The sequence below is a fragment of the Anopheles bellator genome, chromosome 2 (genome assembly GCF_943735745.2).
Source record: "Anopheles bellator chromosome 2, idAnoBellAS_SP24_06.2, whole genome shotgun sequence".
Classification (NCBI taxonomy): domain Eukaryota; kingdom Metazoa; phylum Arthropoda; class Insecta; order Diptera; family Culicidae; genus Anopheles; species Anopheles bellator.
In genome coordinates, this window is record NC_071286.1 from 45,277,672 (window position 1) to 45,293,564 (window position 15,893).

The window sequence follows — 15,893 nt, forward strand, 5'->3', positions numbered from 1 at the left end:
CAAACAAACATGAACGTCACTCAGCGGCCGTTTCTGTCAGGGCAGATTTTGGTTGCTTTCTCTCGTAATTGAAGTGTAATTTCATTAATCAATGCCAATAACGCTTCGTTGAAGTGTTTCCCGCTTTCAATCGATGCCAATGGGGCAATTTGCAGGGTTTTTTGCTCGGTTTCCAATAAGGTACCAGAAGCGAGGCTCATTAGCGAAGCAAATTCACCGGGATCCTGTTCCAGCTCCTCAGCGAATGGTTCTGTAAATGTGGTGTCATTTTTCTTTTTATCAATTTAGCTTAAAATGTGCAGTATAAACAAGAAAATATACGCCAACAGGTGTTTGTTAAATACAACTTAATGGTAACTACTAAAATGTTATCAGAAAATTCGATTTGAAATAGAACGACGTTGAATTGTTTCTTTCAAAAACTCCTGAAAGTATGCAACGCGCTTGACAAATGTTAAGGAAATGCTCATTTCTCGTTATTTGCCACCACAATTATGCACGAGAATTAGCTTTGAGCACTATCCTCGCACAATGCGATTTGCAGTGCATAGAAACAGGGAATGCAGCTGATAAAATAATAACATACGAGCCAACACAGCGCTTAAGCCACTTGTCGGAGCAACTAAATCGTCGGAATTTGTTGGTCAAATGTGTGAACAAAGCAAAACTAAAATGAACCATTCACCATGCTGTTCTTCACGAGACACCCACAGCTGACCAACAATCGAAACGATCCATCCCAAACCACCTTTCCTGGTTGGCTTTGTTGGTAAATTATTAATAAACCGATCCGACCTGGCGTGGCCTGGCTTGGCTTGGCCTGACTGTGCCCAGCAGAATCACCTTCCATTCACTTGGTCAGTTGAAGAGTTTTGCGATTTGTTTTGCTGCACTTCGTTCGCCGGCTTGTCGACGTCTCCCGAACGAACACAGACTCTCTCTCGTTGGTCGGAAGTAAAAGTCGAATCCGTTCCCATGGGATTGCCAGGCAGCTACAGCTGACGGAACGAGCACAAAAACCGAGCTTGTGCAACGACCGAAGGCCAACCGACGAGAAGGGCCTTGCAACGACTTACGAAGGAGCTGCTGCAACTGTTTTTGGTAGTTCTCTTGGAGTGACCGCCAAAAGACGGTGCACAAAGGACTGCATCCAGTGCGCTGCTGTCTGCAGCTGCACCAATCCACTGAAGTTACGGGTAATCGGCAGCAAAGTTTCCGCCAGCAGTGCTGGCTCGTCGAGTGCTGCCATCTGGTGTTTCGAGCCGAATCCACTTGCAGAGGAACGTGAAGCAGCACACGGCTGGCTAAGGAAGAATTACGCCGGCAAAGTACACCAGACTTGGTCTTTGGCGATTTACCTCGCCGTGGCTGCCGATGGCGCACCCAATTTCGGTGCAAAGTTTTATTTCGATTGTACCGGTCGTCGGGAAACCCCGAGAAAATGTGATGCCGTTGGGGGGAAAATGAGAGCAAAGTTTTACTTTTACCAAAATTCGCCGCCCGTATCCGTGTACTGGCCAAATGTTTCCAACTTTTCCTCAGTCCCCTAGCCGAGTACCGAGATGTGGCTTTTGCTTGCAGACCGTGGGCCTCGGTGAGATTCTCGGTGCGCTTATGCGGTTCTGGGCGAACAACAACCATGGCAAGATCAAGTACAATATTCAAAGTTTTCAACGAAACGAAATTGTTTGCCTTTTCCCTTGTTTTGAGTAAGCCAAATGAGCATAAGCTGCGAATGATGCGGTTCGGATCCTTCGTTCGAATTTACTTTCGGTTATTGGCTACAAGTAAAATCGTTGTCTTAATAATTAAATGAATAAACAGAAAATAAAATGAAGTTCGTGAAGATTAACATTCATTCGATAGCGCTGCACCAATAATGGAAAATTGTTAAAATGGTATTTTCCTGGTTATGTTTGTTACATAGTTTTAAATGTAAAAATATGATGTTAATTTAATGTTACATAAAAATGACACATTTAGAACTGTGAAAAGCTGTTAGGTATAAGGTTAACTGTTATAACTGGTATAACTGTTTATGTATCAATTGCAATAAAAGCAGTAGAAAATGTTCTTAAAAAAAGAGCTTTAATCGACCTTTATCGTTATCGCACTCCCAACTGCGTAACGTGGATAACAGGCTTAATAGGCTCAATAATGGGACATCATTTACCTGGCCATCAATCATAATTATATTTTGGCCGTGTCCTTGGCAGCAGGTACGCGATGTATCTTAATTACCGTGTGCTCAATTGAGGTTCACCCATTTCTGAGGGCTTCAGTTTTCGTTTCAGTCATACAGTGGCAAAAGTGACCATTTGGAAAAAAATCCGAAAATTATTGACAAGGACAATACGCTTTCTAAATCAAGAATGATAATCCTTGCCAGTGCGGTGCTGGAACATTAGTCGCAGTGCGAACATAAAACAATCCCTGTCTGTTGAATCACGCCCTTTGCCATCGCTTCCTGCTAATGGAACTTTGCGTTTCGGAACCGAGACCCTTCTCAAACGGACGGCGTGAGGTATCCCTTTTTCGAGGACACCCGTTTAGGGCTCGACGCCATCCCCGACGCACGTGGTGCCTGTCTTTCAGCGCAACGAAAAACTGCCAATCATAATTTCTTCCCGGCGGCCTGCGCCAAGGTCTACACGCCGGACGATTAGCTCGCAGAGCGTAGAACTCCACAACTCCAGCCACTTCCGGCGTCCTGAACGGCCCCGAACGGCACGTGGGTGAGCTGAACCATTTTTCCATCCATCATCATCATCAGCATCTTATCGGAGAAAACGTAGCATGATGAAAATATGATGCTGCCTAACGAAAGGACCCGCGGACGCATGGAGCAATAAGAAAGGGCCTAGGAAAATATGAAATCTTAAACTTTTCTTCTCACGTGCGAAGAAGGGAACTCTCTTTTAACGAGTACAGCTTTCCTTTCGCAAACACCATTTATTACCAGCGCCTCTCCGGCCAGTCACCGGACAAATCCGCGCAGTGCGAGATCAACATCCTGAATCCCGACCGGCTTCGGAACCGCAAATCGATCGGATCGAAAGTGATTAGTGACATGGTCGTTTCTTAGCGTCGAAACCAATCACCTAATCTCAGCGTTCGGCCCGGGCGGTTGTATCGGGCAGCTTATTAACGCTACTTACTGCCGTACACTACGCTCTCCAGTCAGGGCCGAGTCAGGGCCTGTGCGTTGTCGCGTTCTTGCAACCAGCAAGGTTTGCTTCTTTCGCTGCCACCAGCCAGGGTAACAACGGCGAAATCCATCACGGTCAACGCGAATTATGGACCCGAGTCGCGAAGGGCGTTGCATCAATCATGGTCGTGGGGACACGGCACATTGGATTATGTTTCCAATCAGGGTGTTAAGAAACGAGCCAGAAAGTCGATCAATTTCTTTGAACAAAGTTTTGCATCTCACGCATATCATCCGTCACTGTGCTTCGTTAGGTTGTTTGTCATTTTGTTTTAAATTTCGTTATTTTTGCGATTAAAATAGTGTATTATCTTACAATAAAACGGCCGATAATTTGAAGCCGCAGCATAAGAATAGATATCAAATCTTGATATCTAGTGAGAATAGACAAAAATCACGTCATGAGTATGTAACTGTTTTATGTCGTTGATTTGCTAGAATTTAAAAGGTCAAAATATGCTTGTAATTATTTTGAATGCTGTAGTCGCCTAAATGAAACACTTGAAAACACAATAATGCATTAAAAAGTTCGAGTACAATCCTAAAAAAATTGTTGTGTAAAAAATGTTGTGATAGGGCTCTCATTTCATTTTGTGCAAGCTGTGTGGACGATAAAGTCTGTATGAAGGATACGAAACCTTGTATATATACCTGTAAAGTATCTCTGCCAAGCACAAATATATTCATTTTCCGGTTGGAATTGCTTGCTTGCGACATTTCTAATCAACTCCGCTCTTTTACATCATCAAAATTCCATTTACTTGAATTGTTCGACAACATAAAAGCACGAAGCTCTTCGATTCTACATATTGCTTTACCCCACACGGGGTACTGCAATCTAATCAGAGAGCTTATTTTTCGGAGCATCACAGTTCCAGGAAAAAAGTGAATAAATCTGAAACATTTCAAACGCTTCCCTGCGCCTCCGTCCCATTCCACAACATAATATGCGTTCCCCAGAAGAACCCCAAACATATGCTTCACTTATGTTGAATCATTTTTACGCATCGCGCAGAACACGTGTCGACCCCGTACATGGGCCTAGTATTTCCTCAAAGTTCACAGAATTCACGACCTCAAAGGCGTGCCTTCACGAGGTGATCCTTGGGTCCTTGACACAATACCTTCCTTTCACTTTAGACCCGGCGCCTTTGAGATGGGGAACGAGTCCCGGTTTCCGGTGCGCTTTTCTCGCAAAACCGGACTCGTCAAAAAGGAGAAAGACGTCGGCGTAATTGCGTGGTCCAGCCCCGTCCTACGGGCCCATCGCCACCAAGGTTAGCGGAACCACCCGAATCTTTGACCTCCGTGCGCAATCCGCTGCGCACGATTGCGTTTCACTTTCTACCACTTTCATTGCATGCCCGCCGCGCTCGTGCTCGGTCTGCACTTTGACTTGCGTGTGATTGCTTCCCGATTGCAAGGTCTGCACGGTCGGCCGCGGCCGGTATGTAGTAACGCACAGGTCCGGGCGTGTCCGTGAGTTACAATTGTAAATAATCTCCGCGAAACGCGTGTGTATGTGGACCCATGTGTTCATCTGGATGGAGTCTTGCTGGTGTTTGCCTGCTTTATGGCGTGTGCTCTACCCACAGGTAATGAGAGACCCCCGGGTGACCCCCGCTGATCGTAGGGCTGCTGTAATCGACAATTCTTACATTACACGGTGTTTGATGTGACAACGGCGTGCGGCTCGGGAAGCCCACCGGAGTGAGGCCCCGTAACCAGGTTTCTATGTCGCCGCACCACAATTGTCCAATTTCTTCGCCCAACGCAGCACGACGACTGGCGGCGCGTTGAGTAACTTCTCACCAAGTGACCCCCACGGGATGACCCCCGCCTGGAGCTGGGTGGGGTTAGATCAAAGATTTATGCCACCCCTCAGCCACGCTCGTAACGCCTGTCTTACGCATCATCAGGACATTGCGTAGCTAGTCCGCAGGTTCCATTCTGTCCCTCGGTTACGGTACACCGACCTTCACGTGGACTCTGGGACCACAAATTTCAAAACCAAACCCAGACCGTAATCACGTCTTGGCCGGGACCAAACATACCCACACATACGTCCGAGAAGCCCAGAGAGTAATTAATCAAATTAGCCCCGAAGTCCACCGAAACCGAAAGCATCGCGCCTCTGGGTGACGGGTCCACGTGTACACTTTCGCCACTTACCGGTCCGGCACGATAAACAGAACCGCCGCAATCCACGACCCACCACCGGTTCCCCGGTCCGGTCCGGACCGTGGATCTTCCCAGTGGACGAGCGTCCCAAAAATCATTAGGACACTTTTGGGGTTGTTTAATTTCCAGTTTTTTGTTCCCCTCGGTGGGTCTCGTACCTTCCTTCCTTTCTTCAACTCGCCTTCGGCAATCATCTTCTGCCTCTGCCTACGACAGTAATTAAAAAATTACCCCTGTGGGCTGTGGCATTTAAAGCAGGCCCAGTTGGTCCCCTGTTACGGTGGACAGAACGGAGTTACGGTTACGGTGTCGCAACCAGATATTATGGGCTGTTCTTGGAGGTCTTTTATCTACTATACAAGAGCCATTACATAAATCACGGGCAATCGCCTGGAACTGCCTGGGTGACACTTTGGTGCTAGAAATTCCAGGCCCCTCCCCGCCAGAGGGCGCTGATTGTTGGACGCGAGGGAAGTTAATTAAGCTCGCCACACACATGTCTTACATGAGGTTTATTTCCACAGGCCGTAGGTCCGGACCGGACCGACCGGATTTATAGTACTGCGTCAATTTAACTTTCACCACCAAGTTTCGGTACCATTTTCGGAAGATTGCCCGAGGAGTATTTCGGAGTCGGTCGGTTTCGACCGGAGACCTGCCAGTCGGTTTTGAAGGATGTTACCCATTGTGGACCAAATCTAAACTGGCGAACGTGGCGAGCCCCCCGCAGTTGCTGGTGAGCAGTTGTGATGTGTGTTACGAGCTTGTGTCTCATTAAAAGCTGTGACATTTTCCCAACAATCTCAACACATGTTGCGTAACATCTGAGTGTTGGGAGATTGAAGGGTTAGTTTACGATAAGCGCTGGATCTGAGTCGGTGATGTAAGACGTTTTATAACTTCGTGTGGACTACGATACTGCTGACTGTACGCCTAGATTCGACTCGGGATTCGCACGATGCTGGAATGGAAACATCCAGTTAAAGGCGGCCAGATTATCTCGAAATAGCGGACCTGAGTTCCGGAAGCTAGGTAAAGAACTTTTTAATAAGCCCAGCCCACCCCAACCTCGGCCGAAGTGGATCGTGACCTACTTGCACACTGGTTCATACGCCGAACCGTAACGTCTCGTTTCGTGCGCCCAATTCGGTGCCTATCATTGGGGCGGAAATAGTTTGCTCCCAAAAAAAATGGCTAACGAGCCTCCGGTAATCGCAAACCCTTGCACACTGCCGAGTGACCGGCGGGCCATCAATTTGAATATACATGACCGGTGCGGGAGCATGCAACTTTGAACAGCCTCTCCATCCCGTTATCCAGTGATCCAGTTCGACCCGGTCCGACACATTCCGGTGCACGTTACTTAACGGTAAACTTCTGCCCCAGTAACTTCCGAAGCGCTTCCCTCCTGGAACCGCTTTTCCATCGCACGGCGGTCACATTCTTTTGCTGCTTCATCCGGTCAGCATTACGACAAACAGCGCCCAGGCGATGTTGCTACTGCTTTACAACGAACCTGTAGACGGTTAGACAAGTTGCACGCGTACTGGTCCAAGTTCCCAGATACCGAGAATATCTTGGCTAATGAATTCAATAAATATTATTACCGCGCCAGTCCTGGCAGCTATGGACTTGCGGGCAAGAGGTCTCTGGATGCTCACGGTCCATCGTCGGATCGGTCAATGAACGGAGCTGCACTTCGGTCCAGACAACTTTCCGGTCTCACTTACACCGAGAGGGAGCGTTAGTTATTAATCCCTTGTGTATAAATGATGATTACTTCCACACATGCGGTCGTCTTGCCCGGTCCGGATATTAAAACGACTTCTGCATCGCTGCAGCCTCTCCGATTATGGGGGTTGGAAATGTTAAACTTTCAAACGATACGCCCGAGCGCTCGGGATGATGAGGTTCGATGACCAGCGTATGTGGCCAGCACTTCATCCGTCTTTCAGGATAGCAAAGTGGGATGGGATTATATCGAAAGCCACCCCCGGGAGTGGTATTCGCATCTTAGAACCCCCTGGGTAGCGGCTGTGGCGTAATGCATCAACATATTTACCCAGAACGCTTCGGACTGGGAGTAAACCAAATGTTTGCCAAGCTCTTCACCGGCGGGCCTCGAGAGTTGAGTGCGACTCCGGGCACGGGGTTTGTTTTCGGTGTCGGTGTTGGAGTGTCTGGATTTGTGTACTTCAACTTGCTCTGCCGCTTGGTGGGTTAAGTTCGTCCGCTGTTGTACTTTGCAGCAACGCAACCAAGTACAGGCTCACCTAATCAATCTTCCATATGGAACCTGCACACGTGGCAAGCCGTGGAGTGGATGCTAATTCAAAACCTTTGACACCGGGAGCCGGTGTCTGTTTCGGAGAAGGAGCTACCGGTAATGGCTCAGCCCAAGATGGTGGCTTCACAACAGAACCAGGCCCCTAGCACCATTCGCTGATGGAAAGCCATCATCGATGCGAAGTACGATTTGTTCCATCGATCACGTCTAGCCGGCGAAGGCTCGATGGCGATCCTTTGTTGGCAAGAAAGTAATTACTGGCGACCGAAGGGAAGCGATTTTTCTTTCAGCTAGGCCATAAAGGCAAGCTTGACTGAGGCACTAAATGCGCCATCATTACGGTTTCTATCCCACTGTCCTGCCTCAGCCTGCGGTTTATTTGGATGAATTATTCGTCAACATACGGCAGGCAAGAGCGGCTCACCTGAGTTTTGTAACAACACATGAAAGGATTAGCAAAGAAAATGGGATTCGAGTGGGAATGATGTGGCCACGATTACTTCATAATTTGTGCGAGACTCTCGAGGAACTTATGGCAGCCAATTATGTGTTTTCTTATGTTACGGTACACCTGCCGGAGTCGTCTACTTTTCCCGGCCGGTGCCACTTGGGCCGGTATCGTGACAAAGTTTCTCTTCACGATGGCCTTCGAGAAAACAGAAACTAGTCGTGAGCCTACCATGCTACGGTGTACCCCTTTCGTGACATTTTCCTCGGTAATAAACTGTTATAACTTCAACTCAGACGACCTTGCACGGATTCTGTGTTTGTTCAGTCAAACTTAGTGGCTCAGGCTTAGAGTAACCGTAGCGTCAAGTGTGCGTCATGTCAAATGCATCGCTACACCATCTGTCAAAGCTCAGCTTTTGGGACCAGACGGCAACTGCCCTGCTGGTCCCGGCTGGTCCCGGCAACTGGTCAATAGGAAATCGATAGTTTGCCCCGTTCGATATGCCTTTTTTTTTTGTTTCGCTTCGCCCGTGACAGGCAATTAGTTGCTATTGAAACCATTATTGGGCACACGAGAGTGGCCAGTGGTTGTCTTTTTATTACAGGCAAACGCAATTCGGGCTCGCTAAGCAACCACACCTTTGCTTCGCTCTTGGCCAGGGGTCTCCATAAATCAGAAACACAGAAAGAGAGGGAGAGTGGGAAACGAAATCGCTCTTTGACGTCCCGCAACTAGCCGATGGTTTACTTTTTCGGTTTGATTGATCACTTTCTAGCCTACCGTTTACATTGCGGCACCGTTTGTCCATGGCCGGTGCGGTCCGTTTAATGGCCAGTACCTGTCCCTTCGACTGCGGACAAAAGTCGTCACCAGTCGTGACGACGATCGCTCCTCTCGGGTGACATCTGTAAGCCGAAGTCTTTTGAGATTTTGACACCGACCAAAATGGGAGCTGAATCTCTGTCATCCGACCAGCAGCCGCGCAGACAGACACTCATCGACTGAGCTTCTGGCTCATTTTTCCAATTTACAAATTTAACCTCCCCACACCGACACAGAAAGCAACAGCTATTACTAGTGTGTTCAATAAGTTCGTAGCCTCGACAACAGAGAGTGCTGCTAGGGGTCATTTATTTTTGTCAAGTTGGTACACTCTTCATATGAACGGATGTGAAGTTTCATTTCAATTGGTAGCTAAATTTTTTTTTACAAGCCATTTAGTATCGGCATGCCACACCATATTTGCAAAGGAAAAAATTAAGTATCGTACAGTGATTGAACTTTTATTTTTGGAAGGTAAGGAGATTTATGAACGAATGTTGGAAGTATGTATATAAGGACTCTTCACCTTTAATTAGGGGGTAAAAGGGGGGTTTCTGAGTTTAAACGCAAAAAAAACAGACACAGCACCTGAAATCGTAGACAAAATATCGCGAAAATCATCGAACCACTGAAAGAGACTTAGTATAAGGCCTAGGCCTAGGCATTGAGCAGTATAACCAATATTTTGACTGAAGTATTGGGTTTAAGAAAGCTGTTTGCAAAATTGATGCCGAACAAAAACGCATTCGAATGCAAGATTCTCGACAACATTTGGAGTGTTTTCGAAAGGATAAAGTTGAGTTTGTGCTTCGCTAGACTAGTTCACTAGTTTGTGCTGTTACAAGAGCAATTTGAAAATGGCAAAAATCCATGAAGTAATGTTCAAATTTTTGGAGTATCCACTGTATTCACCAGATTTGGCTCCTAGCAACTTCCATCTGTTTTCTGACCCAAAACAAAACCATGCGTGAAAAGCGTTTTTCATCAAATGAAGACGTCATAACAGTTGTGGAAGCATATTTTGAAGCTCTTCCAGTTTCTCACTTCAGGGATGGAATTTATAAGTTGGAGTCTCGTTAGAACAAGTGTGCTGATGTTCCGGAAGACCATACTGGATAATAAAGTTTATTTCATCCCATAAAAACGTGTTTTTCTGATCGAGGCTACGAACTTATTGAACAGCCTAGTAACATTGCAGATCGAGTCTTTTCTCTTCCCGACGCTGCACAACAACCTGCTTGGCGATCGCAATTAATGACGGCCGGGACGTTCACTTTCTGCCTCCTCCAACTCCGGGATTTTGGCCAATTTTTTGGCCACTCCGGTGTTGACCGAGTTTCGTGGACCCCGAAACTGGACCCCGAAACTGGACCCCGAAAATCAGGTTACGCGGTTTCGGTCGCTCGGTGCTCGGCAACCGTTTTTGGCGTTGTGGATGAAGGAAGAAGCAACGGCAGACATTACAGTCCAACATTACCGACAACAAGCCGCAAGCCACAGCCGGCCCGTGGGCCAATTACCCGTACACATGCACGTACACACGGGAATAAATAGAGTTATCGGTTTAATTGCAGCGTGGAGAGCGATTTAATCGCGGAACTCCCGTACGGCCCCCGTGGTACGTTGGTTGCGCTGGCTCACGGGCTCGTTAAGATGATTGCCGTATCAAGATGGAGCAGCGCGTTAGAAACCGCGTTGTTCGTCGCGTTTTCACCTCCAGATAAAATTGCATGCCATTCATTCACCACGGCAAGGACGCCGTTTAGTATCGATTCTTCCAAGGAGAAATTGTGAAGGAGATCTGACCAACGGGTTTACTGAGTGTAGAGAGCCTCGGGGGAACAGATTGTGTATAGAGGTAACATTAGAGTAGCATTAGCGTCGATAACCAGCGTAATCTAACACGTAATAGACTGTTCAATAAAGCTATGAAACGAATCGTAATATCTTCGCCTTCGTTCCACTCTCCTGTGGTCGGACGGGTCTTCTTAAATCACGCGTCAGACACAAATAAACTCCCCAGGGTTCAACAAACCTGACATTAACCGGTCCCATCGGCTGGCGGCTAAAAGGAAAACGAACAAACATAGACTCCCAGGAGCCACACGGCAAAACGTCTGCTGATTACTCAAGCATTTTGCAACACCAGCAAGTCGCTCATATTATGGCAAACGTTCCCTCGGGCACACCGGTACGTGCGATAATCAGACGGCGCACCATCATCATCAACTGGGATGTCTCCGGATCCCCCCGGCCCAAGAGCCCCCAAGAAGACGCAGATGACTCACGAACACAGGAAGGAGCAGAAATTGCACAGCTCGTCAGATGGCTTTTGCATTCTCTGGGCCGGGGCTCGCCTACGACTTCGCCGACCCGGGAACTCGCGCTGATGACGCGCTAGAGAGAAAGGGTTGGCAGTGTGTGGCCGGGGGATAAAATCGAAAGCTGTTTATGCAAAAAACCGCCCCGGGGAGGGCGGCTTATGACTTTCACATTTCACCGCCATCTGACCCGGAGACTGTCACGGGTTGTCGACCACCCGACTGGTACGTTATCGAGCGCTGATGTTGTGGCGATGGCGACGCTTCTTTGGTTTCACAAAGTGAGACCAAAACAACAATAGATCACCTTCACCGATCGTGAACTTCTACGGTAGGTCTACGGCAGGTTTAAGTCCGACTCCGGGGCCGGGTCCTCGTGTCACCAGGCAACCTTTGCGTAAGAACCGCGTGTTGGGCTGCGTGACAGCCGAAGGTCTACCGTGGTCTATTGTTTTTCGCGGGCTCTCTCACTCTCGCTATGTCATCAAGGCTATCTATATCCACCGTAAGCCTGTGCCAGAGAGTTAATTAAATACTAGACACCAAGTTACGGCAACGATACGTCAAAGTATCGATCTATAGCCGCAGAGGACCGTAAGAAGTTGCTAAACACCTCATCCGAAAGCCGACCACTAGGTCTCGGTCATGGATTGCCATTCGTGAGCGTGAGTCAGCTGATCCGCCTGGTGCGGGTGATCCGCGGCGTGGTCCGAACCAAAGACCCGTTAGGTGGCTGCCCGGTGGTGCAATGGTTATCCAATTAAACGCCCGGCAGCATCCGATCGCCACCGTTTTTCGATCATTTGGTCTGGAGTCTGTTCTCGTTTTTTTTTCAATTATGTTGTTCACACATTGCCATGGTCAATGCTGTCTGGCCATGGTTTTTGGTTCAAATGAGCTGTGAGTGGTCACGGTAACGCGGTCGCGGCTGAGGAGTGCTTGGTCATGGAATTGAGTGGAAATCATGCGTTTTGTTGGGATTCGTCGAGCTACATCAAGTTGCGATCAAGTCGCGCTCGGAGCAAGCGAAGACACAACGCGGATTCAGCCATTCAGAGTGAGAGCGCTTCAACGTTAGACTGGAAGTAGAGCTGATAAATTGAACCCGAGATCAAGATCGCTTTGTGCAACATGGAGATCGTTTCCTGTGATTTGTCAATTTTGATGGCCAATTTTGGCTCCGTGGTGCACTGGCGGCCTACAAAAAAGTGAATGTCTTCACCATCAGCGATTGTAGCGGCGTTCCCGGGGTGCGGCCACCCTGTTTCTGATTGTAAAATGATAAAAAAGACAGCGACCAGACCAACGTCCAAATTACACCGCGGAACTAGGCCACCAGAGGGGCCATTCGTGTTCAGTGAGGGTGGAATGCAGTGCACGGGGAAATGAGTCCCGATAGTGAACTCTCTCAAATCTACATCTTGATCACCCCCGGGGGTAGCTACTGTTGTGCCAGTCCGTTAGACGCTCGTCCGCAGCCGATAGGCTGAGCTGAGCTCTGGACGTCGGCGGGTCAGACTCCGGTGAGGCGAAAGGACGCTACCGTCAGCTTCTTTCCAATCGATCAGCCCTGCAAGTGAAAGGTGCAAGGGCACAGAAACCGCCGAACCACCCAACGACGACCGACTTCGAATCTGGGCCATCACTTTCATTGCCGGGGCTGGGCCGGGATGTGTGCGAACTCTCGCGCCTTCGGCAGCCTTCAGACCTGGGCCAGCAGTCAGCAGACTTTCATTTGCGCCCTCAGCGGAAGAGCCGAGCGGCATGCAGGCATTATGGTGCGATCGAAACAAAAGATCACAAAACGGGCGATTGAAGTTGGGTGAAAACGGTGGTGGTGGCGTTAAATCATTTCGCGTTTTCCCTTTCTACGTGCCATTGGTGAAGCTGCACTCCGGTCCGCTGCAGCTACAATGATAGCCGGCCCAATCACCGGCAATCGGCGTGCAGTGGCCGCCAATGGAGGTGGAGGAATTAATTCAACCATCATAACTACCGCTCAGGGTGCTGGGTGGTCATGAAAGTAAAGTCAGCCCGCAAGGTCTCCCCGTGGATGCGCCGCGTGGGGCAGTGCGTCTGAGTGCAGGTGGAACGCACACCAGACTAGTAGTTGGCCTAGTGGCCAACAACGCACCGTTCGCGGGCCAAGTACACCGAACTTTTTGCTGGCTAAAGCCCGTAACTGATGACCCGTAACGACACGGGCTGGATGTGTAGGCGGTACTGGTTGGTGGAACTTCTAATGCATGAGCTGAAAAGTCCCGAGCCTGGCACATAAATAGTGCTAGTCATGTAGTTTTATTTTATACTGTTTCTCGATGGGGAAGAATACCGTTCAAGCGAAGCATTGATTTGAAAAGTGTTATAAGGACTCTGCTCTACCAGAAACAACAATAAAACGTTGGTTTGCTGAATTCAAATGTAATGTGGTCGTTAGAATGATCGAAAAGTGAAGCTACGTGAGTTACACTGCTGGCTGATAAAAAAGGTAGTTATTTTAGGCCGGTATAATTTGAACTCTACTCACCATGATCACCATACTGATCCTATACTTAAATACACTAGTTTACATCATTTTTTTGCTATTTTAATGCTCTCGAGTATGAATCAATCAAGGACAACTTTATGCTGCCTTACTTAGAACAAAACCATGCCACTGAGATGGGTATTTCAACAAGAAATCGATCCCAAGCATACGTCGAAGCTTATGAAATCGTGGTTTGATGGCAATAATGTGTCAGTTTTGCCTTGGCCAAGTCAGTCTCCTGACTTAAAAAAGACCATATTAAAAACTTGTAGAAACTTGTAGTAAAAGTTAGCTGGACAATATTTTTCAAACAAAGTTGAATTGTGGCAAAAAGTGCAGCAGGACTGGTATTCCATTCCAGTAAAACCATTCCATTGCTTGTCAAACTTCGCTGCCAAGTACAGTGCACGAAGTGCTCCAAAACCGATTAACCCGCCTTATAATATTGCGAGAGTGTATAACAGTGCAGCGACGATAATGAACTTCAACATGTCTCTAACGGAATGCAAAAATAGCTTTTATTTCATTCCCTTTTGACGCGCATGTTAGGCTTAGTCTTATGTTTTAATATTTACGTTACATTTAAGGGTCAACTAGGCTATGTAGCCCGTTGACGGTTGTACGAAATAAACAAATAAACAAAACAACGGCTGGTACGCGGGATACTGACTAATTTTGAAATAAAATATTGACTTTTGATTGTAGCAAAAGTGCAAACCGTGTAAATTCATTGAAATTTGCCCTATACACAGATTTACCTATTTTATTGGCCAGGTACTTTTTACTGCTTTCTATAGTCCCGGCGAATTCCTAAAATTTTTCACTTCTTTTAGACTATCTTCATCTCATTTTTAGTACTACTATCTTGTACTATCATGGTAATATCTGTGAATACAACAGGGTTTGAAAAATGATCAAATAATGCAGCTTAAATACTTTTACCTATTTTTTGGCCAGCAGTGTAGCTCACATTGTAAAGATATAAATAGAACGTGGTGGCTTTATAATGGATCAGCATATAAGTATGAGACTCACTGTTGACTCACTGTTGACAAAAATCAAGAACGTATTGCTGATTCTGAGCAGTATTTGGCCATGTTTAAACGTAACAAACTGGATTTTTTCGTCGATATGTGACAATGGACATGGATTCATCACTACAATCTGGTATAAAAAAGAATCGTCGTCAGAACGGAGAGGAACTAGTGAACCTTTTCAAAGCACAACCATCGGTTGGAAAGGTTATGGCCTCCATATTTTGGTAATGGGCGTGGTGTAATATTCATCAACTATCTTCAAATAAATGAATAAATATGGAAACTACATGAGTTGAACTTGGAATGGTTTCCACATCCACCGCATTGGGCTGATTTGGTTCCCAGCGACTACTTCCTATTCGAATACCTAAAAAAAACTCATGTGGTAGTGAAACGTTAGAGTGGCGCTGGAATGACTTTATTCTTCTTGACGTGGATGAAGTTTGAAGAAATTTGCAACACAGTTTAGTTTCTTAGGCTCGGAACTTTTCAGCCCATGTACTGCACTTGAGAGGCACTTACATTACAATAGACCTCGGATTACTGCACTGCGGCTTGGAGTGGCCATTATATAACTTCCACAAACATCACACCAACAGTTCCGACCCCACGACGAAATCGAATGTCAAACCGCAGTCCCCGGCACTGGCAGGACCCATGGACAGCCTCCTCTTCAAGCGGCTGATGCAACCGCCAATTTGCCAATCGACTGTCACCAAGGCTTCGCGGTGTCGGTACCGCCGAGCGTGTCCTCGCCGCGCTCTAATGAGCCCGCAGCGGTACCACCACGGCCTCGGACCACGCGGTCGATCGGCGTTTTCGGAAGCAACCGACTGTGACAGGCACGCCATACGGGCCACCCCGGCCGGCCGAATTCCGATTTCCGATTGGCAAAGCGACAAAAGAACCGATGAAGTCACCCCAGGCCCGGGAGCGGATGTTGGCCTGTCGGTGGCCGTTGTTTCTATTTTCGCACAACAAATGGATGTAAATTTAATTTTATCGATTTCCGAACCACCTGAAGCAGTCCGAGTTGCGCCACACGGAGCCGGAGTCGGA